The following is a 25,372-nucleotide window of genomic DNA, read 5'->3' as shown; positions in this document are numbered from 1 at the left end:
GCAGAACCACTTTCCCAGTCGTACCTGTGTCATGGCACCTACGTGGATCACAACTGCATCGCCCCCTCCCACTGCCAGTTCCTCTCCTGCCTAGAGCAAATTCCCCAAGCCCTGTCACCCGGCATTGTACACAGCTGTCCGGACTTCTGGTTCACGGCTGCAGAGAACAGCATCCACCCCGACTACACTGTCCCTTGCTACCCCTACATTCCTAGAACAAGCCCAACCCTGTAATGTGGCCCTGGAGGCCCCGCTTTCGTCCACGCAGGACCCTGTTGGGACAACTGAAAGGGCTTACAATTCCAATGAGAAACCCCATGCCCAAATTTATAGTGGAGACCATCTAAGGCAGCTTGCAATTGTGGTCACTTCTCAACGGTGGAGCTCGAGTACCTCCGACAGGGGGAGATTGCAGCGCCTCGTTTCCACCCACCTATTATGAATGAGGTGAACTCGCCATGGCGAGGGGTTGACAGTGAATGCATGTGGAGGTAATATGTATATATATTGATGGGTGGTCCGGTCGTGTTGCGTGGTTAAAACTCGAGCCGCGGAGTGGGAAAGGCCATCTCCAGTCCTTGTGGGGGACTGCCGCGCGTTTCCCTTTGCAGCCAGTTTCGGTTTTTGTCACAGGCGATGTGCCACTTCCTGAAGATGCTGCACAATGCGTGTGAGCTCGCTGGGCTCAGTGCGCCGACTGTGATGTGAAGATTCCACCCAGGTCCGGGAGGTAAGGCGGGCTTGGGGGGGGGGGGGGGGGGCAGCAATGTCTGTGTTCATCCACATTCATTGGCTAGGTTCAGGGGTGTTTTAAAGCGCTTGTAAACTAAACGTGCTGGATTCGGGGGATTTGTTCCTTTGGAACTTTTATCTTCTTGTAAAGAATAACATGTTAAAGTGAAATTCAGGCGTGTTTCCTACTTGGGTCTGGGGTTGAGAGGTGCTGCCCCCTTCCCCTTTGCTGTTAAAATGGCGCTGCTGAGTGCAATCCAAGCAGTGTTTGGATTTTATGTTCACTCCCAATGGAAATGCTCTGTGCAAATTGTATTATTATTATTAGCTCTGTTCCTGCAATACTTGGAGCCGGGCTAAGCGATCAGCTCTTTCTGCCCTGTCTGTTTGGAGCTGGTCCTCTACTCCGTCCGGGTCACAGCCTCCCCTGTCACTGTCCAGACAGTGACAGACCATAAACATTGGAAGGAGGAAGTGTAGCAAAATATATGTTTAGGAAATCACTGGCCCGGTGAATTTCTTGTAAGATATCTTTCCTGCTATTTCCATTTCCTCCGTAGCTTTAACCCAAATATATCACAGAAGTGGGGTCCAGTTTAGCTCAGTTGACTGGACAGCTGATTTATGATGCAGAACATTGCTCAGGTTCAATTCCCCTACCGGCTGAGGTTATTCATGAAGGCCCCGCCTTCAAAATATGGCCCGAAGTGCGGTGATCCTCAGGTTAAATCACCACCAGGCAGCTCGCCTCCTCAAAGGGGAAAACAGCCTATGGTGACCATGGCGAATTTGCTCTTTTTTTATTACCTAAATATCCCTAAGGCATCAGGCAGAGGTAGTTGTTTAAAAACGCATGTTAATTTTAATATTGCTGAGCTGCATGTCTAAAAATCGCGGTGGTAATGTCAGTGGATAAAAGCTCACCACGTTTGTAGGGCATTCCTTTCATTTCTATTTGAAAATAGGCCATGGATCACCTGGAGTAAAATGGCAAACAGGAATGTCACTGAGCACATTAAAGAAAATATTTACGAATACCGCCAGCAGTGATTGCAGAGCCAGTGAGGAGCTGGTATAATTTATCGTCAATGATTTGATGTCTGTCCTCAACCCTAACTTCCCCAAATTTAATTAATTTGGAAGATTGTGGAATTGAACTCTAGAAAATAGCTTGTGGTTTGGAGGTCGAACTAAAAACAAAACGTGTGATATATAACTATCTTTTTAATCATTTGGTACTACAATAAATAAAGCTTGTAGTTGAAGACTTTAATCACACCCCCCTCTATATACCACTTCATAGCACTGGTATATGAAATATTAGCAATTGCGTGGTTCTTAAGATATCATTGGCACCAGAGCATTTAAAAACAATTATAAGTTGATGTTCAGGAATTTTGTACCCTGCGGTTATTGAAAGCAGGAATTATTAAGTCACTTAATTTTTTTTTAAAATAAACATTTTATTGAGGTTTTTTTGGTATAACAACAACACAATAAACAATGTACATGAAACTATAAACATAGTGCAAAAGCCGACTCCCTCCCCTACAGATCTCACATTTACTAACCACCGACTCTAAGCTAAACTAACCCCGCCCCCCCTTCTGCTGACGATTAATTTTCCGCGTAGAAGTCGACGGAACGGTTGCCACCTCCAGGCGAATCCTGACATTAACCCTCTCAAGGCTGTTGCTCTTATTAGCCTTAGTTTTATTAGCTCTAATTCTGTCACCTTTGCTCACGAGTTGCCAGGTATCTTTCTGATACCGCCACGTGGTTCAAGTTCAAGTTATAATTAATAAGGCCGCACACCGCTTAGTAAGAGTTAAATCAACGATCATTTATTATATACAGCAATAAATACTTATACAATAATCCTACTTCTAGACTATTACCTACCACTACAGGCCAATACTTAACTTTGGAAATGGCCCACCAGGTCAGGGAAACGAAAGGTCTTTCGAATTATGTCTGAGTCTGCGGGATTTAAAGACTGATACAGGTCGATGGCTAGGAGTCTATCTGGTAGCGATCGCTGGAGTCAAACTTACGATTTTCCTTGTCAATGGTTCTTGCGAAGGTTGCGAGCAGGAAGAGAAGGGTCGATCTGAACTTGGCCCCTATTTTTATAGTCCCTAGGGGCTTCCCGCCTCTCGGGGCGGACCTTGACCCTGGTTCCAAGTGATTGGACTTGGTCACAATCACTTGGTTCGATATGCTCCAATAATGGGGCGATTCCTTGATCGGGGGGTGGTCGTCCACCTGTCTTTGTCTCAGCCACTGCTGGCGCCGAAAAGTCTGGATCGGCTTTGTGTTGCTAATGTGTAGCAATTGTTCCCGGGGATGGCTGTTTAATATGCAGATGGCTGGGTTGTTGTGCTGTTAATGGCTGCAAGTATCGGTCTGGGCCTATTTCCCCAGAGGCAAATACACTGTTTTACCTGCAGCCGTCCGTTTGAGTCCTGTTGGCTGATTTTCCCATCAGCCTCTTTCGTTTGCCATTTTAGATCGGGGTTTGACCATTCTAATCGGGAATCAGCCATTTTAGACGGCTTCAAGGCGAACTTGATTTTCTCCAAACAGAGAAAGCTAGCCATGTCAGTTAGCCAGGTCTCCGACTTCAGGGGCTTTGAGTCTCTCCAAGCTAATAGTATCTGTCTCCGGGCTACCAAATAAGCAAAGGCCGGAATGTCTACCTCTTCTCCTGGATTCCCGGGTCTTCCGACACCCCGAAAATCGCCACCTCAGGACTCAACGCAGCCTTGTTTTTAACACCGTGGACATGACATCTGCAAACCCCTGCAAAAATCCCCTAAGATTCGGACATGCCCAGAACATGTGGACATGGTTCGCTGGTCCTCCTGCACATTTTGCACACCTGTCTTCCATCCCAAAGAATCTGCTCATCCAGGCCACTGTCACGTGAGCCCGGTGAACGACCTTAAATTGTTTCAGGCTGAGCCTGGCACATGTTGCAGACGCGTTAACTCTACTCAACGCGCGCGCCCATAGACCATCCTCTATCTCTCCTCCCAGCCCCTCCTCCCACTTGCGCTTCAGCTCCTCGGTCTGCGTCTCCTCTGACCCCATAAGTTCCTTGTAAATGTCCGAGACACTCCATTCTACTACCCACCCTCTGGAAACTACCCTGTCCTGAATCCCCCTTAGCGGTAGGAGCGGGAAGGTTGACACCTGTTTATGGAGGAAGTCCCGCACCTGCAGATACCTGAATTTGTTTCCCCTCGCCAACCCAAACTTCTCCTCCTGAGCGCCCTCATACTCGGAAAGCTCCCCTCTATAAACATATCCCCCATCCTCTCAATCCCTGCTCTCCACCATATCTGGAACCCCCCCATCCATACTTTCTGGGGCAACCCGGTGATTATTACAGATTGGGGACCAGACCAATGCTCCCTCTGCTCCCACATGTCTCCTCCATTGCCCCCGAGTACGGAAGTCACTCAATTTAATTTAAAAAAAAAGTTTCCATTATACTCTTTCAATGACAAGAAAAATTGTAATGCTATATAAGAAAAAATGTACTTTACAAAACCTGATTCACCATGATGAATTGCAGATGACACAAAAATTGTTGGTGTGGTAAATAATGAGGAGGAAAACCTTAGATTACAGGACAATATAGACCAGCTGGTCAGATGTGCTGAACAGTGGTAAATGGAATTTAACCTCGAAAAGTGTGAGATGATGCATTTTGGGAGGACTAACAAGGCAAGAGAATACACTTTGAACGGTAGAACTCTAGGAAGTACAGAAGACCAGATGGACCTTGGGGTACATGTCCATAGATCCCTGAAGACAGCAGGACAGGTCGATAAGGTGGTTAAGAAGGCATATGGGATACTTGCCTTTATTAGCCGAGGCATGGAATATAGGAGCAGGGAGGTTATGATGGAGCTGTATAAAATGCTGGTTAGACCACACCTGGAGTGCTGTGTGCAGTTCTGGCCGCTACACTATAGGAAGGAAGTGATTGCACTGGAGGGGGTGCAGTGGATGTTGCTGGGCTGAAGAGTTTCACTTATCAAGAGAGACTGGATAGGCTGGGGTTGTTTTCCTTGGAGCAGATAAAGCTGAGGGGGGACCTGATTGAGGTGTATAAAATTATGAGGGATATAGATAGGGTGGATAGGAAGGACCTTTTCCCCTTCGAGGAGGAGTCAATAACCGTGGGGTACAGATTAAAGGCAAGGGGCAGGAGATTTAAAGGGGATGTGAGAAAAAAACCTCTTTACTCAGCGGGTGGTTGGAATCTGGAACTCACTGCCTGAAAGGGTGGTAGAGATGGAAATCATCAGAATATTTAGATGAGAACTTGAAATGCCATAACATACAAGGCTACAGGGTAAGTGCTGGAGAATGTGATTAGAATAGATAGGTGCTTGATGGCTGGCATGGACAAGATGGGCCAAAGGGCCTCTTTCCGTCCTGTAAAACTCTGACTCTATAATCCAACTATTTTTTAAACATTTAATGTTTCACTTCCTGTCCACAAATATTACTTCCAGTAATATTTTAAAATCATACCATTTATAATGGCAAAACAGTGGGAAACACTTTTTCTGATTGGTCACTGTCTGTGTGGAGTCTGCACGTCCTCCCTGTGTCTGCGTGGGTTACCTCTGGGTGCTCCGGTTTCCTTCCACAGTCTTTCCAATGGCCGGTGCAGACTTGATGGGCCGAATGGCCTCCTTCTGCACTGTAAATTCTATGATCCTATGATCATGGCAATACCCAATCTCAACATTTCAATGTTTATAATGGAAATATCGGCTTAGTATTGGTTTATGCCTGAATTCAGATGTGAGCTCAATGTTGGCAATGATGGTCACATCAAAACTGATATATAAACTTGGTCAGCTTGCATCATCAAGTTATGACCAGCCTGTTGGAGGGAGTTAGTGGCACCCCAAACAGGTAAATGTATTTGTTAGGAACAGGTGGTCAGTTGACAGGGGTAGCAGGCCTTTAATAAGTCTGGAAAGGGGGAATGGAGATCATGGGGAGAGCGAGTAGTTGCCAGCAGTACCTACCGTTCCTGCTCCTCCTGGTTCCATATTCAGATAAGTACATTTGTTGCTACCAGTTCCTTTAAAGTACCACTGATTTAGCATGAGATAACTGACGATAGTGTCACATATGGCAGCCAGTTGCAAATTAATTTTACAAAGGGACTTGCAATAGTCATTATGTACCCCATTTGCAAAGGTGAGCATGTTCTCTGATTGCTATTTTAGCTGGTAGGTCCCTTTTCATATGGTGATCCAGATTGTGCAGTCCACGTTGTTGATCTGTGCTTGGTGAAAGTGCATGTCAAATTGGATAGGGTGCCAGAATCATCGGGGGAATCCATCTGGTTCTATGATCCAATTTCTAGAAGGCAGAGAGTGAGGATAAATTAGTCTTTTTCAGGATGACAGCCGGTGACTAGTGGTGTGCCTCAAGAGTCTGTGCTGGGCCCACAGCTTTTCACAATATACATTAATGATCTGGAAGAAGGAACTGAAGGCACTGTTGCTAAGTTTGCAGATGATACAAAGATCAGTAGAGGGACAGGTAGTATTGAGGAAGCAGGGGGACTGCAGAAGTACTTGGACAGGCTAGGGGAGTGGGCAAAGAAGTGGCTGTTGGAATACAATGTGGAAAAGTGTGAGGTTATGTACTTTGGAAGGAGGCATGGAGGCATAGACTATTTTCTAAATGAGGAAATGCTTAGGAAATCAGAAGCACAAAAATACTTGGTATCTAAGGGAGAATGTGCTGGCCTTGGAAAGGGTCCAGAGGAAGTTCACAAGAATGGTCCCTGGAATAAAGAGCTTGTCGTATGAGGAATTGTTGAGGACTCTGGGTCTGTACTCTGAGTTTAGAAAGCTGAGAGGGGATCTTATTAAAATTTACAGGATACTGCGAGCCTGGATAGAGTGGACGTGGAGAGGATGTTTCCACTTGTAGGAAAAACTAGAACCAGAGGACACCATCTCAAAGTAAAGGGACGATCCTTCAAAACAGAGGAGGAGGAATTTCTTTGGCCAGAGGGTGGTGAATCTGTGGAACTCTTTGCTGCAGAAGACTGTGGAGGCAAAATCACTGAGTGTCTTTAAGACCGAGATAGAGAGGTTCTTGACTAATAAAGGGATCAGGGGTTATAGGGAGAAGGCAGGAGAATGAGGAAGAGAAAAATATCAGCCATGATTGAATGGCAAAGCAAACACGATGGACCGAGTGGCCTAATTCTGCTCCGATGTCATTAGGTTTTATATTGAGTCGGAAACATTAGGGACCTTCAAGCAGCTATTGGATAGGTACATGGATTACGGTAGAATGATATAGTGTAGATTAATTTGTTCTTAAGGGCAGCACAGTAGCATTGTGGATAGCACAATTGCTTCACAGCTCCAGGGTCCCAGGTTCGATTCCGGCTTGTCTGTGCGGAGTCTGCACGTCCTCCCCGTGTGTGCGTGGGTTTCCTCCTGAGCTCCGGTTTCCTCCCACAGTCCAAAGATGTGCAGGTTAGGTGGATTGGCCGTGATAAATTGCCCTTAGTGTCCAAAATTGCCCTTAGTGTAGGCTGGGGTTGCTGGGTTGTGGGGATAGGGTGGAGGTGTTGACCTTTGGTAGGGTGCTCTTTCCAAGAGCCGGTGCAGACTCGGGCCGGGTGGCCTCCTTCTGCACTGTAAATTCTATGATAATCTATGATTAATCTAGGTCAAAGGTTCGGCACAACATCGTGGGCCGAAGGGCCTGTTCTGTGCTGTATTTTTCTATGTTCTATATGTCAAGTTTACACTAGGAAACGATATTTCACACAAAATAGAAAGTCAAACCTTACATTTCGCAATGACATTATTACATTTTGTCCATTTGCTTAGGTTTTGTATCTTTTAATGCCATCACGTAACAGGAAGATCACGTAACAAGCTTGATTCCTGCCATTAGATTATGGTTTGCAACATTCTACATTTATTGGATACAACCTAGACCAGGTACACACAATATCTTTAAGCAACTGGCCTACAGAAAATAAAACAATGCAACTTTATTTTCTTTCTTCACCTAGAGACAATACCTTGTCATTGTCTTAAATAAAAACAGAACATGCTGGAAAAACTCAGTAGGTCTGGCAGCATCTGTGGAGGGAGAAACAGAGTTAACATTTTGAGTCCTTATGACTCTTCTTCAGAGTTAAAGAGAGCAAGAGTCATAGAATCCCTACAGTGCAGAAGGAGGCCATTCGGCCCATCATGTCTGCACTGACCCTCTGAAAGAGCACCCTACCTAGGATCTGGCCCCCACTCGATTCCCAAAACCCCACCTAACCTTTTGGACACCAGGGAGCAATTTAGCATGGCCAATCCACCTAACTTGTACATCTTAGGACTGTGGGTGGAACCTGGAGCACCAAGAGGAAACCCACGCAGCCACAGGGAGATAGTGCAAACTCCACACAGACCAAAATGTGATGGGTTATAAGCTGCATAAGAGGGGGTGTAGCAAAATAGAAGTTCAGTGATAGGTGGAAACTAGGAGAGGTTGCAACAAAGATGTGTAGGGCACAAGGCAGAGGAAGTGTTAATGGCAGTGTGAAGGGCCATGGAAGGTGCTGATAGTGGCATAACAGTTACATGGCAGAATGCATTTCCTAATGTGGCTATGACAGCACATGAATCATACCCCCTATAGTTTTAACAAACAATTAAATCACTCTGTTAGCTAAAATTGTACCGTGACAAATAAACTCAAAAACAACCAGGAAATGAATAACCTTTGAACCATTTCATTATTTCTAGCTACAATACAAATCTGTCTATAAATTTAAAACTTTAAGATATCAAACCAAATCCTTACCTACATGTCTTCCATTCTTTCAGTCCCCCTGTTATCACTGACCGACATTGGTTCCCTGTCCTCAAGCACGTCAACTTTAAATATTCATATTTTTGTTCTCAAATTCCTTCATGACTTCCTTACCTCTGTTATTCCCTCCAGCCCTACATGTTTAAATATCTTTGTGCTCCTTCAGTTCTAGCCATTCCTCCATCCCTGATTTTAATGACTCCACCATTGAAGTGAAATGAAAATCGCTTATTGTCACAAGTAGGCTTCAATGAAGTTACTGTGAAAAGCCCCTAGTCGCCACATTCCGGCGCCTGTTCGGGGAGGCTGTTGGTGGCTGTGCCTTCAGCTGCCTGGGCCCTAATCTCTGAATTTCCCTCCCTAAACCTCTCCACCTCTCTCCTCTTTAAAGATGTTCCTTAATATTAATCTCTTTGTCAAGCTTTTGGTCAATTGTTCTAATATCCCCTGAGGTGCTTTGGTGTCAGATGTTGTTTGATGAGGCTCCTGCGAAGAGTCTTGGGGCTTATTAAATTTCATGTGCTATATAAATGCAAGTTCTTGTTGTTGCACACTTGAAAGCAGCAATTTCTCTCAAAGGTCTGGTCATGGATTTAATGCTGTTGATTTTCAGGCCTAGCATTAACAGGATGGTAACAGGCTCAAAATCAGGTTGGTAGCCGCCTTACTGCCCCATCAGCAGTGGCAATGCAGTTGGCTCCATTTTGCAAGTTGCTGAGCCTCCTTTTAACATGGAAATTGGTTGTTGTATAATATAAATAGGACTGCAATTGTTACTTTTTGATGGAACGAGTTAGAGTCTGCACCATGCAGGCTTCGATCATCTGAACAGGGAATGGAACCGAATAGGCCCACCAAAGATCCATGCATGTTGAATTATTTTGTGGGGTTGCAGATGAGGAGTGCTTTTTTGGTGGCCAGAAAAACGGCAAGAGGTAGTGTTAGAATCATTATTACTCTGTGGAAGAAAGTTCCTACAGCCATTTAATCTTATCCTTATGGAATATAATCTATTTGTAACTATTCCGGTGTCTTACTCCACTAACTCTCTTGAACACACCTTGACAGTGTGCTGAAATTCTAATTATCATAAAGATCATAACCATAGATATTAGAACATTGTGAGATTTGAGAATGCCACATTTAATCTAAAAGTGGCAACTTATCCGAATAAAAATTCCATTCAATTATATCCTCTAGAATTTTTTTTCCACTCAATAAAATCCTCTAGAATATCATCGACTTTTTTCAAAAAGAATTTTAGCACCATAGCAACTTGGATTAAACCTGCCACTGATTTTTTTTCCAATGTGGTATGCACAAATTAAGTCATGGGACGATGTGTCCCCTGGCTGGGGGAGTCTAGCACGAGGGGTGAGAATAAAGGTTCCACCATGTAGGGCTGAGATTTTCACTCGAGGCTTGTGAATTTTAGGAATTCCCTCTCCCAGAAAGTTGTGGAAATGCCATCGTTGAATATATTCAATACAGAGATCGACAGATTTTTGGAATTTAAGGGAATCAAGGCATGTGGGCATGGTGCAGGAAAGTGTTGAGATAAACCAGGCAGGCTGAAAAGGGCTAGATGACATACCTCTACTCCTGTTTCTTCGGTTCTTAAGTCTGACTGCATCTGTGACAGCTCATGCTGTCATTAATTTTGAGTAACACATATGTTTATTAATAATTTATACATGCATCCTACTTTCATGTACCCTACTGGAATATACAAATGTTTAAATTGATTGATAAGTGTTGCTAATTCCTTCCTGTTAATTTGCCCACTGTTGACAATTCTGGGCAGTGTGTGTGTATCAGTCCAAGCACACTGAAGGGTCTAGGAGGTCTGCTCTTCACTTCCAGGAGCTGCATCTGCTGACGATGCTGGAGAGCAGCGGATGTGGTGGGACTGCGGCGAGTGCTGCTGCTTTGTGGGAACCAGACGGAAAGTGCGGGGATTTCCGATGATCTGCCGCTGGCTCCTGCCTCTGTCTACCGCCGCTGTGAACACTCGGCAGCCAGGGCACCCTTTCTCACCGCGCTGCCGCTGGGGGGGGGGGGGATCTGCACTAATTTTTATTCCATTCTGGCCTTCAAAATGAACACGAATAAACATAAAGACGAATTAAATTCAAAACAATCGCCATTTTAATTCTGGGGGAATAATACATTCAGATCTCTTCTATCGCCTTCCATGTGTTACCAAAGATTATTGGGGAAGTGTTACAAAGGAGGGAAATGGCTTCAAGAAAATGATTGTGCAAATGTGTTTAAAGGCGTCGGGAGAAATGTTTCACTGATTTTTAAAAAACACTTGCATTTATTTTGTGCATTTTGGAGGGTGCCCCAGCAAGCTCCCAAAAACATGAATGTGATCATAGAATCCCGACAGTATAGAAGGAGGCCATTCGGCCCATCGTGTCTACACGGGCCCTCCGAAAGAGCACCCCACCAAAGCCCACTCCCCCACCCTATCCCTGCAACCCCATCTAACCTTTTGGACACTACAGGCAATTTAGCATGACCAATCCACCTAACCTGCACATATTTGGGCTGTGGGAGGAAACCCACGCAGAAACGGGGAGAATGTGCAGTCTCTGCAAAGACAGTCACCCAACGCTGGAATTGAACCCAGGTCCCTGGCGCCCTGAGGCAGCAGTGCTAACCACTGTGCCGCCGTGCCAGATGATCATGTGTTTTTCATGCTTCGGTGCAGAGCCGGTGGGCCAAAGGGCTTTTTCTGTGCTGTATTATTCTGTGATCTGTTTTTTGTAAAGTTGACTGAGGGATAAATACAGACCAGGAAGCTCTGGAAAACTCCCCTGCTCTTTTTCAAAAGTGGACCATGAAATCTTTTACATCCACCTAAAAGGTACCTTGCTTTAACAGCTCATTCATGAGGTATCACTCCTGAGAACACCTCCTTCCCTCAGCAGTGTACTGAAGAATCAGCCTTGATTTTTGTGCTGAAGATTTGAGAGGAACTTGAACTCATGACCCAAGAGCGACCAAGTGAGCCACAGCTGACACTATAGTTAGACTTGGGGGAAAGATGCACATTCGAGAAATCGGCTTGTTCGAATTGGTTTACAACTTTCTCTGATGATCTAATACTGACAGTCATTGCAGAGATATAGTAGGGAGAAGTAAAAGCTCCTTTGACATATTAATATGTTAGTTTCTTAGCGTACCATATATGTCTGTGAATATGAACAGAAAGGAAAACCAATAAAACTTGGAAATGGGTTCCAGTAAAACTTGTCTGAATGGGTCATGTAAATCTTAAACTGAACTCTGGTATTACTGATTTTTTTTTGTTGTTGCTGGGATTTGAACATTTTGAACTGGTTTTTCCTTGAGTTTCCACTTGAAAAGTGTGCTCCGAATGAGCAGACACTGCACCAGTTTCACCAACGTGAAGCCACGCTGAAGTTTCTGTGCAAATGTATTGGCATAAGCTTGAATATAAAATTGCCCATTAATCAGCACATTCAAGCAACGTAATCAATTTGTTATCAATTGTAACTGCCTCCATCACCACACGAGGAATGAGATTGCCAGGAAAGGAGACATTCTTCAACTTTTTAAACTTAAATTTGCAGTAGAGCAGGACAGGTCAATTGACCAACTTCGCATTCTTGGTGTTAGATCTTAATTGGCTTCAATTGACTGCTGGTATGGTGGTTAAGAATGGGTGCCTGAACACCTTAGGCTCTGGTTTCAATGTGATGGTTATGGGCACCCATGCTTAAAATTCCATGGACATTTGTGCTATTTCATTGCATCTGCCAAGATTAAGCTAACATTTGGATGGCAATCATAAAACACTCCAGGCTATAAACGTCAAGTATTAGGTGTATAGAAGGTGGCTGGTATGGAAACATCAAGGAAACAATAAATAGAATATATAAATCATATTGTACTTGAATGACGTTACCCTGTTGTTCACAGGTTGTTGAAGTATGATTTAGAAGTTAGAAACCAATTAATAGAAAGTGGTTAATAGCATTCACAGGATGCCATCTGTGTTCACACTGGTCGCAAATTAACCCCTATTTTCTTTTGAGAAGGCATCTACATCAATGAAGAGGAATAATTAATTGATCTAATGTGTTTTGGCTTTCAGAAAGGTCCAAAGATGTGCAGGTTAGGTGGATTGACCACGCTAAATTGCCCTTAGTCTCCTAAAAGGTTAGGTGGGGTTACTAGGTTATGGGGATAGGGTGGAGTAGTGGGCTTAAGTGAGGTGCTCTTTCCAAGGGCCGGTGCAGACTCGATGGGATTCTATGCTCCTAAAGAAGTTTAAGGTCCACATGGAGTTCATGATACAATCAAGTACTTCCTCTTAAGGAGTGTACGAATCTGGGTGTTCCTTTTAAATAAAATAACCAAAAACAAAGTCTGGAATCCGCCATACTTGAGCACAATGGAGAAACCAGCAACATTATGCAGAAAGGGGAGCTGTGACCATGGCCAGCTTGATCACTCAAAATAACTGTTCCAGGCCAGCAGAAAAATGCAAGCCCAACAATAGCATCTCCAACAGGGTGTATCATGGTGAAGAGCAAATACCATCCATCAATGTGGGTGCAGCACCACTGGCTATGGTGCATCCTGCAGTTCAAGTCAACATGCTCAGTAATTGCTCTGATGAAGAACGTTCTCAGAAATCATTCTGATGAAGTCAAAATACCACCCTCTGCAAGGTCTGGACAAAAGATGTACAAAGGTGTAATGTGACTTTTGAATTCATTTATAAAACAAAAACATTTTATTGGAGGCATTTTCAAATATACACATAACAAAGATGAAAAAACACAATCAACAGCAAACAGCCAAAACATCCTTACCCCCCCCCCCCCCCACCCACCCACTCTACCCACTGCCACCCAGCACCTGCCCCCCCCTTTTTTAACTTTTCACACAAATTGAATTGTAAAAAGAAGAATCTCCTCCCCGCTGATGACTCAATACTCCTTAAAGAAGTCGATGAACAGCTTCCACCTCAAGGTGAACTCTTCCTCTGCCCCCCGAATGGCAAAATTGATCTGCTGTAAGTGCAGGAACTCTGCCAAATCGCTCAACCCACACCCCTACGCTCGATGGCTCTGAGTCCCCCCAGCCTAATAAAATCCGTCTCTGGGACATTAGGGAGGCAAAGGCCAATACATCGGCCTCTCTCCCCACCTACACTCTCGGATCCTCTGGCACTCCAATGTTTGCCATGTCCGGCACCCAAAACGTATGGGCATGGTTTGCCTGCCTCCCCACACACATTCCACCCATGGAAATAACCGACTCATCCTGGACACTGTCATGTGGGCCCTGTGCACCACTTCAAACTGAATGAAATTTAGCCTTGTACACAATGAGGATGAATGAACCCTCCGCAAAGCCTCACTCCATACTCCAGCGCACCCCCCCTTCCCACTTACGCCTAACCTCCTCCACCGGGCACTATCTCACTTCACAGCTCCCCATATATATATTTATATATCCGAGAGCTTGCCATCCGCTATTTCCTCCTTGGACAGCACCTGCAGCACCAGGGGTGGCAGCGTTGGAAACAAAGGCACCTCCTTCCTCATAAAGTCCCTCACCTGCAGATACCTGAACCCATTCCCCTTGGGCAACTGATATGTCCCCTCGAGCTCCCGGATGCGAGACCTCTTAATGGCCATTCAACCCCCCAAACATTCCATATTATCAAACAAGTTGGAGGAGGCTCCCTGCCCCCTCCCCAATCAGCCATAGCCCCTCTTTATCCAACTCCCCCAGGTCTATGCCTCGCTCACCCTCTGGTCGTCCCCAAGATGTCCACCACCAGCTCCCCTTAGCCAACTGCGCCACACCAACTCCGTCCATGTCAGCATCACCCCCTCCCCAACCTCTTCCACCCCCCCCCCCCCCCCCATAGACAAAGAAACAAAAAATCAACCCACCCCTCGCCTCCTCTCCCACACCCTCCACGAATTGTCCCCCATTACACTCCCGTTAAGTAGCCTGCCTGCTAGCATGGTGGCTCCCACTCGAGGCAACCATCTACCCACCCCCCCCGCTCTCCCTCACCCGCAATTTTCCGAAAACAGTTACTTACCCAATCCACACCCACCCATGGTAAATTCAACAATCCGCCCAGCATACACACCTCCATTCTCCATTCTGGCATCTCCAAAGTTCAGTGGCCTCACAAGCCTCGCGGTTGGACTGCTGCCCCTTGCTAGTTACGCTCCTCGTTTGGTAAACTATGAACCAGCTTACCGGAGGAGAATTCCTGTGTCTCACTGTCCATGCACTTTGCACCAGCAAACACCCCCTATATATAGGATGAAAAGGACCAAACAATTCCACCTTGAGCGGAGCCACCAAATGTGTGACCACTCACTCCATGGGCACCTCCGGAAGACCAGCCATTTGAATTCATACTGGAATTCTTTTTTTTTTAAATATATTTTATTCAAGATTTTTGGCCAAACATAACAATACGTAGTGTTTCTTTTACACAACAATAAAGCAATATAAATAACAGTGGCCAGTTTTAAACAAATAAATAAATAATATATAAACAAAACTGAATGGCAACTGCCTTGTCCAAAATAAATACTCTCCAAAAATACAATCCAACAATCCAATATACAATTACCTATAACAAATACCTATACATATTATACATATACAATAACATCTCTGAGAGTCCGTCTGATTCCTCCTCCTCCCCCCCCCCCCCCCCCCCCCCCCCGCCCCCCTGGGTTGCTGCTGTTGTCTACTTCTTTTCCATTCCCTCTATCTTTATGTGAGGTAATCGACGACGAACGGTTGCCACCGCCTGGTGAACCCCTGAGCCGAACCCCTTAACACGAACTTAATCCGTTCTAACTTGTCATGTCGTTTATCCAGGTCTCCACACCCAGGGGTTTGGCTTCCTTCCACATTAACAATATCCTGCGCCGGGCTACTAGGGACGCAAAGGCCAACACGTCAGCCTCTCTCGCCTCCTGCACTCCCGGCTCTTCTGCAACCCCAAATATAGCCAACCCCCAGCTTGGTTCGACCCGGTCCCCCACCATCTTCGAAAGCACCTTTCCCACCCCCACCCAGAACCCCTGTAGTGCCGGGCATGACCAGAACATGTGGGTGTGATTCGCTGGGCCTCTCGAGCATCTCGCACACCTATCCTCTACCTCAAAAAATTTACTAAGCCATATGCTCCAGTCATATGCGCCCTGTGTAACACCTTAAATTGTATCAGGCTTAGCCTGGCACACGAGGACGACGAGTTTACCCTACGTAGGGCATCAGCCCACAGCCCCTCTTCAATCTCCTCCCCCAGTTCTTCTTCCCATTTCCCTTTCAGCTCATCTACCATGATGTCCCCTCGTCCCTCATTTCCCTGTATATGTCCGACACCTTACCATCCCCCACCCATGTCTCTGAGATCACTCTATCCTGCACCTCCTGCGTCGGGAGCTGCGGGAATTCCCTCACCTGTTGCCTCGCAAAAGCCCTCAATTGCATGTACCGAAATGCATTCCCTTGGGGCAACCCATATTTTTCCGTCAGCGCTCCCAGACTAGCAAACGTCCCATCTACAAACAGATCTCTCAGTTGTACTACCCCAGCTCTTTGCCATGCTCCAAATCCCCCATCCATTCTCCCCGGAACAAACCTATGATTGTTTCTTATCGGGGACCGCACCGAAGCTCCCGTCCTTCCCCTATGCCGTCTCCACTGCCCCAAAATTTTCAATGTAGCCACCACCACCGGGCTTGTGGTGTATTTCTTTGGTGAGAACGGCAACGGTGCCGTCACCATTGCTTGTAGGCTAGTCCCCCTGCAGGACGTCCACTCCAATCGCTCCCACGCCGCTCCCTCCCCTTCTCCCATCCACTTACACACCATTGAAACATTGGCAGCCCAGTAGTACTCACTTAGGCTCGGTAGTGCCAGCCCCCCCCTGTCCCTACTACGCTGCAAGAATCCCCTCCTCACTCTCGGGGTCTTCCCAGCCCACACAAAACCCATAATACTCTTCTTGATTCTTTTGAAAAAAGCCTTCGTGATCACCACCGGGAGGCACTGAAACACAAAAAGGAATCTCGGGAGGACCACCATTTTAACCGCCTGCACCCTACCTGCCAATGACAGGGACACCATGTTCCATCTCTTAAAGTCCTCCTCCATCTGTTCCACCAACCGCGTTAAATTAAGCCTGTGTAATGTACCCCAATTCTTGGCTATCTGGATCCCCAAGTACCGGAAGTCCCTTGTTACCTTCCTCAACGGTAAATCCTCTATCTCTCTGCTCTGCTCTGCTCCCCTGGATGCACCACAAACAACTCACTTTTCCCCATGTTCAGTTTATACCCTGAAAAATCCCCAAACTCCCCAAGTATCCGCATTATCTCTGGCATCCCCTCCGCCGGGTCCGCCACATATAGCAACAAATCATCTGCATACAGAGATACCCGGTGTTCTTCTCCCCCCCTGAGTACTCCCCTCCACTTCCTGGAACCCCTCAATGCTATGGCCAGGGGTTCAATCGCCAGTGCAAACAATAACGGGGACAGAGGACATCCCTGCCTCGTCCCTCTATGGAGCCGAAAATAGTCAGACCACGCTCGCCATCGGGGCCCTATACAGCAACTGTACCCATCTGATATACCCATCCCCAAAACCAAATCTCCTCAGCACCTCCCACAAATAATCCCACTCCACTCTATCAAATGCTTTCTCGGCATCCATCGCCACCACTATCTCCGCTTCCCCCTCTGGTGGGGGCATCATCATTACCCCTAGCAGCCTCCGTATATTTGTATTCAGCTGCCTCCCCTTCACAAACCCAGTTTGGTCCTCATGAACCACCCCCGGGACACAATCCTCTACCCTCATTGCCATTACCTTGGCCAGAATCTTAGCGTCCACATTCAGGAGGGAAATGGGCCTGTAGGACCCGCATTGCAGCGGGTCTTTTTCCTTCTTTAGGAGGAGCGATATCGTTGCCTCTGACATAGTCGGGGGCAGCTGCCCCCTTTCCCTCGCCTCATTAAAGGTTCTCATCAGTAGCGGGGCCAGCAAGTCCATATATTTCCTATAGAATTCAACTGGGAATCTGTCTGGTCCCGGGGCCTTCCCCGCCTGCATGCTCCCAATCCCTTTCACTACTTCCTCCGTCTCAATCTGTGCTCCCAGTCCCACCCTCTCCTGCTCCTCCACCTTAGGAAATTCCAGCTGATCCAGAAAGCACATCATTCTCTCCTTCCCATCCGGGGGCTGAGCTTCATATAATCTTTCGTAAAATGCCTTGAACACTCCATTCACTCTCTCCGCTCCCCGCTCCATCTCTCCCTCCTCATCTCTCACCCCCCCCTATCTCCCTCGCTGCTCCCCTTTTCCTCAGTTGGTGGGCCAGCAACCTGCTCGCCTTCTCCCCGTATTCTTACTGTACACCCTGTGCCTTCCTCCATTGTGCCTCTGCATTACCCGTAGTCAACAAGTCAGATTCTACATGTAGCCTTTGCCTTTCCCTGTACAGTCCCTCCTCCGGTGCCTCTGCATATTGTCTGGCCACCCACAGAAGTTCTTTCAACAACCGCTCCCTTTCCCTACCCTCCTGCTTTCCTTTATGTGCCCTAATAGATATTAGCTCCCCTCTAATCACTGCCTTCAGTGCCTCCCAGACCACTCCCACCTGTACCTCCCCATTATCATTGAGTTCCAAGTACCTTTCAATACACCCCCTCACCCTTAAACACACTCCCTCATCTGCCAATAATCCCATGTCCATTCTCCAGGGTGGACGCTGTTGTTTTTCTTCCCCTATCTCCAGGTCCACCCAATGTGGAGCATGATCCGAAATGGGCTATAGCCGTGTACTCAGTCCCCGTCACCTTTGGGATCAGTGCCCTTCCCAAAACAAAAAAATCTATTTGTGAATAAACTTTGTGGACACAGGAGAAAAACGAAAACTCCTTACTCCTAGGTCTACTAAATCTCCAGGGGTCTACTCCTCCCATCTGCTCCATAAAGTCCTTAAGCACCCTAGCTGCAGCCGGCCTCCTTCCGGTCCTGGACCTCGATCGGTCCAGCCCTGGGTCCAGCACCGTGTTAAAATCTCCACCCATTACCAACTTCCCCACTTCTAGGTCCGGGATTCGTCCTAACATACGCCTCATAAAGTTGGCATCATCCCAGTTCGGGGCATACACGTTCACTAATACCACCGCCTCCCCTTGCAATTTGCCACTCACCATCCCGTATCTGCCCCCACTATCTGCCACTATAGTCTTTGCCTCAAACATTACCCGCTTCCCCACTAGAATGGCCACCCCCCTGTTTTTTGCGTCTAGCCCCGAATGAAACACCTTCCCCACCCATCCTTTGCGTAGTCTGACCTGGTCTATCAGCTTCAGATGCGTCTCCTGAAGCATAACCACATCTGCCTTAAGTTTCTTTCGGTGTGCGAGTGCCCGTGCACTCTTAATCAGCCCGTTCAGCCCTCTCGCATTCCAGGTGATCAACCTTGTTGGGGGCTCTTTATCCCCCCCCCCCTTGACGACTAGCCATCTCCTTTTTCAACCCAGCTCCTCACCCGGTTCCCACATAGCCGTATCTCCCCCAAGCGGCGCCCCCCCCCGCCCCCGACCACCCCCCCCCCCATACCAGCTCCCCCTTCTCCCCAGCAGCAGCAACCCAGTTAACCCCCCCCCCGCTAGATCCCAAACTAGCATAATTGCACCCCCCATGTTGCTCCCAGAAGTCAGCAAACTCTGGCCGACCTCGGCTTCCCCCCGTGACCTCGGCTCACACTGCGAGGCCCCCTCCTTCCTGCTTCCCTGTTCCCGCCGTGTTTACCATAGCGCGGGAACAAAGCCCGTGCTTCCCTTTTGGCCCCGCCCCCAATGGCCAGCGCCCTCAGCTCCTCATCCTCCCTCCCCCCCCTCCCCCATGACATGGGGAAGAGAGAAAAGTTACAGGGTCGCAGGATTAACAACTTGGGAAGTCATCTCTTCCCTCTTTCCCCCCCCTTCATCCCACATATTCACCCCCCCACTTTGTCCCAAACGTTCTTTTTCTGGCCCGCTCACTCCAGTTTCTCCTCGACAATAAATGTCCACGCCTCATCTGCCGTTTCGAAGTAGTGGTGTTTCCCTTGATGTGTGACCCACAGTCTTGCCGGTTGCAGCATTCCAAATTTAATCTTCCGTTTGTGCAGCACCGCCTTGGCCCGATTAAAGCTTGCCCTCCTTCTCGCCACCTCCGCACTCCAATCTTGATATACGCGGATCACCGCGTTCTCCCACCTACTGCTCCGAGTTTTCTTTGCCCATCTGAGGACCATCTCTCTGTCCTTATATCGGAGAAATCTCACCACTATGGCTCGAGGAATTTCTCCAGCCCTCGGTCTTCGCGCCATAACTCGATAGACTCCCTCCACCTCCAGCGGACCCGTCGGGGCCTCCGATCCCATTAACGAGTGCAGCATCGTGCTCACATATGCCCCGACGTCCGCCCCTTCTACACCTTCGGGAAGACCAAGAATCCTTAAATTCTTCCTCCTCGCATTATTCTCCAGCACCTCCAGCCTTTCCACACACCTTTTGTGTTGTGCATCTCCGTTTTCACCACCAGGCCCTGTATGTCATCCTCATTCTCAGCAGCCTTTGCCTTCACGACCCGAAGCTCCTGTTCCTGGGTCTTTTGCTCCTCCTTTAGCCCCTCAATCGCTTGTAATATCGGGGCCAACAGCTCCTTCTTCATCTCCTTTTTGAGTTCTTCCACGCAACGCCGCAGGAACTCTTGTTGGTCAGGGCCCATATTAAACTGCCTCCTTCCAACGCCATCTTGCTTTGTGCCTGCCTTCCTGGCCGCTGCTCTAGAGGATCCACCGCAATCCGGCCACTTTCCTCTCTTTTTTCCATCCGTGTCCAGGGGGGATTCCCTTCAGGATTCCAGCACGGTGTTTTTTGCCGTTAGAATTGCCGTTGGGGCTCCTATTAAGAGCCCAAAAGTCCGTTCCACCGGGAGCTGCCGAAACGTGCGACTTAGCTGGTCATCGCCGCACCCGGAAGTCCATACTGGAATTCTAAATACAGATTACGCGTTAAATGGGAACAAAATCCCACAGCAAGCACATTAGCTGCTAATTTCCCGGCACTCACAGTGCCGAGAAACACGTGGCTGTACAACATCATTCACATTAAATAAAGGGCCTCAGCAGGGAACATGCGGCCAAGGCCGCACATAGCCCCGTTTTCTACACCGAGGAGCTCTGCTGAACCCTTCAGCATAGCGAGAAATGGCGTTCTGATCTCCCAAGTCCCAATGCATTATGGGAGGGTATCCAGCCCCCCCCTCTACAACACACCCGTGCAGGGCACTCCTGGCCCGATCTCACCCACGCAAAAAATTTCAGCTTGGCACTTTGCCAATGCCAACCTGGCAGTGCCCCTTCCAGCTGGCATGCCACCTGGGCAACTTGCTTTGGCACCCTGGGGGCCTTTGATCCCCTGGGAGACCCCACGAGTGCAGTTCCATCTGGTCGCTGTTTGTGGAGACCAGTATTGAATGACGCTCACCTGTGGTCTCCGAGGCGAAGGGGATAGATCAGGTGCCTTGGGAAACTACCTGTCTCGCTCTAATATGCAGATTTGGTAAAAGGTGATCCCGCCCACAATGGGTGGGATTTACATCACAACGTCTTGCGAGGTCACGTTGAATTTCATGAGGCGTTGCGAGCCGGATAGACGCTGTCAGCATGGTCTCCCGACTTTTGTTGCCCATGCTGTGGCAAGCTGCTTTTCGGGCACAATGTGGCCGTTGGATTGTGCCTGTTGTTTGGTTGTAGTTTGTTAAATAAACATAAACATGAAGAAATTTCACCTGTGCTTTATCCAAGAAGTTACCTATTAAAAATAGTGTAGTGGCTAAAACAGCTTAAGGTCAACTTCCCTAATATTACCTTCCAAACCCTTAGCGATTACCATCTAAGAGCAGCAGACACATGGGAACACCACCCGCTGGAAGTTCGCCTCTAACCCGCCCACCATCCTGACTTGGAAATATATCGCTGTTCCTTCACCTTCGCTGAGTCAAAATCTTAGAACTCCCCAACAACATATGGACTGCAGCAGTTAAGAAGGCAGCTCACCACCACCTTCACGAGGGCAATTAGAGATGGGCAATAAATGTTGGGCTAGCCAGTGATGCCCACGTTCCAAGAATGAATGGGAAAAAAAATTGGCTCAAATGTTGTTTGATAACACTCCTGTGCCTCTGTGATGGGGGGGGAGAGCTGGTGACCACCGTAGTCTCCCTGTATGTCAGCTCCGGGTCGGCCTCCAGCGCTCCTACCTCCCAGTAGGTGCGACTTATGCATCATCTCGCTTTGCCAGCCCTGGCAGCTCCCCATTGCTTTTGGACATATTGGTATATTAAAGACATCATATTAATACAAGTTGATGTCGAGGGTCTAGCCACACAGATTTTTAAAACACCTAAATTAAAAGGCAAACTAAAATTAAAACACAATTAATATGATTGAAATTAGAATAAATACTTCATGTGGTGTTCACTTCAGGAAAATGTGCACTTTTTCTACTTAAGCCATTCTAAATGGAACATGTTTGGTAACAAGTAATTCTTAGTATTAATTGACAAATGAAAGCGATATACATTTAGTTGGTAACACTCCTACCTCTGAAAAAGGAAGTTGTGGGTTGAAACTCCTCCATAGGACATGATCTATAAGGTGTCCTAGAGGAGAATTTGAACCCACGACTTCCTGACTCAGAGGTGGGGGTCACTGCACTGAATCACTGTAGAAGAATTGTTGTATGAAATGCTGGCAGGGATCTTCAGGCCAGCGCACTGCTGGGGACGTTTTTTGTATCCCAACTACACTGTGCACTTTCAGCCAGGCCTTCCTAAGTGCAACTGGAGCAGAAATGGGCGGGGAGAACCCACAGGAGCAGCCGAGGATGGAGGAAGACAGGTAGCGGCATGGGTCCGGCATGCCCGGAGGGCCGGGGGGGGGGGGGGGGGGGGGGGGGGGATCCTCATCCTCGCCCGCTTCTCATAGGCCATGGCTTCATCTGTCATCTTGCCCCCTCCCTCTTTCCCACAGACCCCCCCCCCCCAGCTCAGTCCCATCTCTCCCGCACCCCTCAACCATTCCCCCCCCCCTCCCCTCAATCGCTCTGTTCCACCCTCCCAGGCTCTGTGTTACATCACTCCGGGGCGATGGGCCTGTGTCGGCACAAGGCAGGAGGGTGATGATAACCCACTATGAGGTGAGCTCTGGTGCTCCTCAATCTATGCCATAGTCTGACACCTGTCTGCCTGCTGACAGCACGCTCACACCCATCAACTGCACGTGGTATGTCTTGTGGGGGGGAGAGCTGGTGACTACCATAGTCTCCCTGTATGTCGGCTCCGGGTTGGCCTCCAGCACTCCCTCCTCCCGGTAGGTGTGGCCCCTGCATCATCTCGCTTTGCCAGCCCTGGCGGCTCCCCATTGTTTGCACCATGGTGTCGAAGCCCCTCTGTGACCAGACCACGCTCTGCAGTGCCTGGCCAATGTCCACCTACTCTGGGACATGTTCCTCAGAGACTGGGACATGCGCCGCAGCACCTTGGCAAGGTCCACCTGCATCAGTTCCACAGGGTCTGTGTGCCTGACAACATTTCCTCCAAGTGTACATTTTTATAATGTGAGCTTTGATGCTGAGCTACAGCAGACTATTTTGACATGGGTTTATCAGAATTATTTTAATCAATGTTATGCTTACCTGACACCCACACTTCTATGAGAAAGATACTGGACTACTAACATGACTGTGATTTCCCTAATCCCCCTAACCTGGCAACGCCATCCATTGTTCCTTCCTTGGACAGCACTTTCCAAACCCACGACTGCTACCAACTAGAAGGGCAAGATCAGCAGACACATGGGAACACCATCACCTGGAAGCTCCCTCCAAGCCACCCACTATCCTGACTTGGAAATATTTTGTTGTTCTCTTACCGCCACTGGATCAAGTTCCTGGAAATCTCTTCCTAACTGCACTGTGGGTGTACCTACACCACATGGACTTCAGTGGTTCGAGAAGGCAGCTCACCACCATCTTCTCAGTGGCAATTAGGGATGGGCAATAAATGCTGGCCTATCCAGCAAGGCTCATATCTTATAAAAAAAAAAATTTTAAGTTGCTGGAACTATTGTGAATCTTTCCTGCTCTCTCTGCAATGCCTTCTTGTCCTTCCTAAATGCGGTGCCCCAACACTGGATGCAGTACTCCTGCTGAAGGCAACTAGTACCCTATGCACGTTTAACATGAGCTTCTTGCCTGTTGTAACTGTACCAGCCATATAGATATTGTGCCTACAAGAGCAGGTCAGAGGATAGGAATTCTGCAGTGAGTAAGTCACCCCCTGATTCCCAAAGCCTGGCCACCAATAACAAGGCACATGTCAGGAGTGTGATGGAATACTCTCCAATTACCTGGCTGAGTGGCCCCAATAGTGCACAAGAAGCTTGACATTATCCCAGGACAAAGTAGCCCGCTTGATTGTCACCTCATCCACCACCTTAAACATTCATTTCCCCCCACCATTGATGCACTGTTGTACCATCGACAAAATGCACTGCAGCAACTCACCAAACCTCCTTCGGCATCACCTTCCAAATTCACAACTTTTACTAACTAGAAAGACAAAGGTAGCAAGCTCATGGGAACACCTCCATCTGAAAATTTCCAGCCCCCCTGCCCCCCAAAACTACATGCCATCCTGACTTGGAAATGTATCACTGTTCCTTCACTGTCGTTGGGTCCAAATCCTGGAACTCCCTTCCTAACAGCACAGTGGGTGTTCCTACACCACATGGACTGCAGCTGTTCAAGACGGCAGCTCACCACCACTTTCCCAAGGGAAATTAGAGAAGGGCAATAACTGTGGCCTAGCCAGTGATGCTCCCATCCCGTGAAATAATTTTAAAGGTTGTGCCCCTATTGCCATGTTGTCTAAAAGTTGGCTGGCAGTGACCTGGAAAGAAACCTCCCTGATCTGTTTGGCGCAGCTTGGGGTGTGATCCAATGGTCATGTTGCACCGCAAAAGCAGCTTGCTGTGGCACAGCATAGCCGATGGAAGCCGGGAGATCCTGCTTCCGGGATCTACCCGGCCTGCGACGCCTCGCAAGATTCAACGCAACCTCGCGGGATGTTGCAATGTAAATCCCGCCCACAATGGGCAGGATCACATTTTGGGAAATTTGCATATTGGAGCGAGGCAGTAAGCTTCACTTTAATGTGCAGATTGCCGAGGTACCCGAGGCTTTGGGATTCAAATAATAATAATAATCTTTATTGTCACAAGTCGGCTTACATTAACACTGCAATGAAGCCACTGTGAAAAGCCCCTAGTCACTACATTCCGGTACACAGAGGGAGAATTCAAAATTTCCAAATTACCTAACAGCGTGTCTTTTGGGACATGTGGGAGGAAACCGGAACACCCGGAGGAAACCCACGCAGACACAGGGAGAACGTGCAGACTCCACACAGTGACCCAAGCCAGGATTTTTTTGCTCCTGGATCGGGAGAGCAGCGTTGGGGCATTCCCTGCTCTGCAAACTCAACCTGGGAAAAAGTGCCCCGGAACATCGGATTTTCACTTTGGGGTTCCCTGCAAATCGGTTGACCCCAAAATAAGTACGGAGGATGTTGAATGCGGAGTCAGTCAGTCTTGATCCACAGGCATTGTTTTGAA

The 25,372-nt window shown here is 47.8% G+C and overlaps 1 protein-coding gene across 2 annotated transcripts in view; it reads left to right on the top strand.

The window, feature by feature from the left end:
* The first annotated feature begins 369 nt into the window (after positions 1-369).
* LOC140425398 (TNF receptor-associated factor 5-like) overlaps positions 370-25,372 on the top strand; it is a 74,766-nt gene continuing 49,763 nt past the window's right edge. The window contains exon 1 of one of the 2 annotated variants that reach the window (XM_072509643.1): positions 370-491. The gene's annotated coding sequence lies outside the window, so the exon portion shown is untranslated. The other variant, XM_072509633.1, reaches the window with a different exon arrangement.

Source organism: Scyliorhinus torazame, chromosome 1 (genome assembly GCF_047496885.1).
Source record: "Scyliorhinus torazame isolate Kashiwa2021f chromosome 1, sScyTor2.1, whole genome shotgun sequence".
Taxonomy (NCBI): domain Eukaryota; kingdom Metazoa; phylum Chordata; class Chondrichthyes; order Carcharhiniformes; family Scyliorhinidae; genus Scyliorhinus; species Scyliorhinus torazame.
Note: the sequence above shows the minus strand (reverse complement) of the source record. Positions and strands in the feature narration are given on the sequence as shown.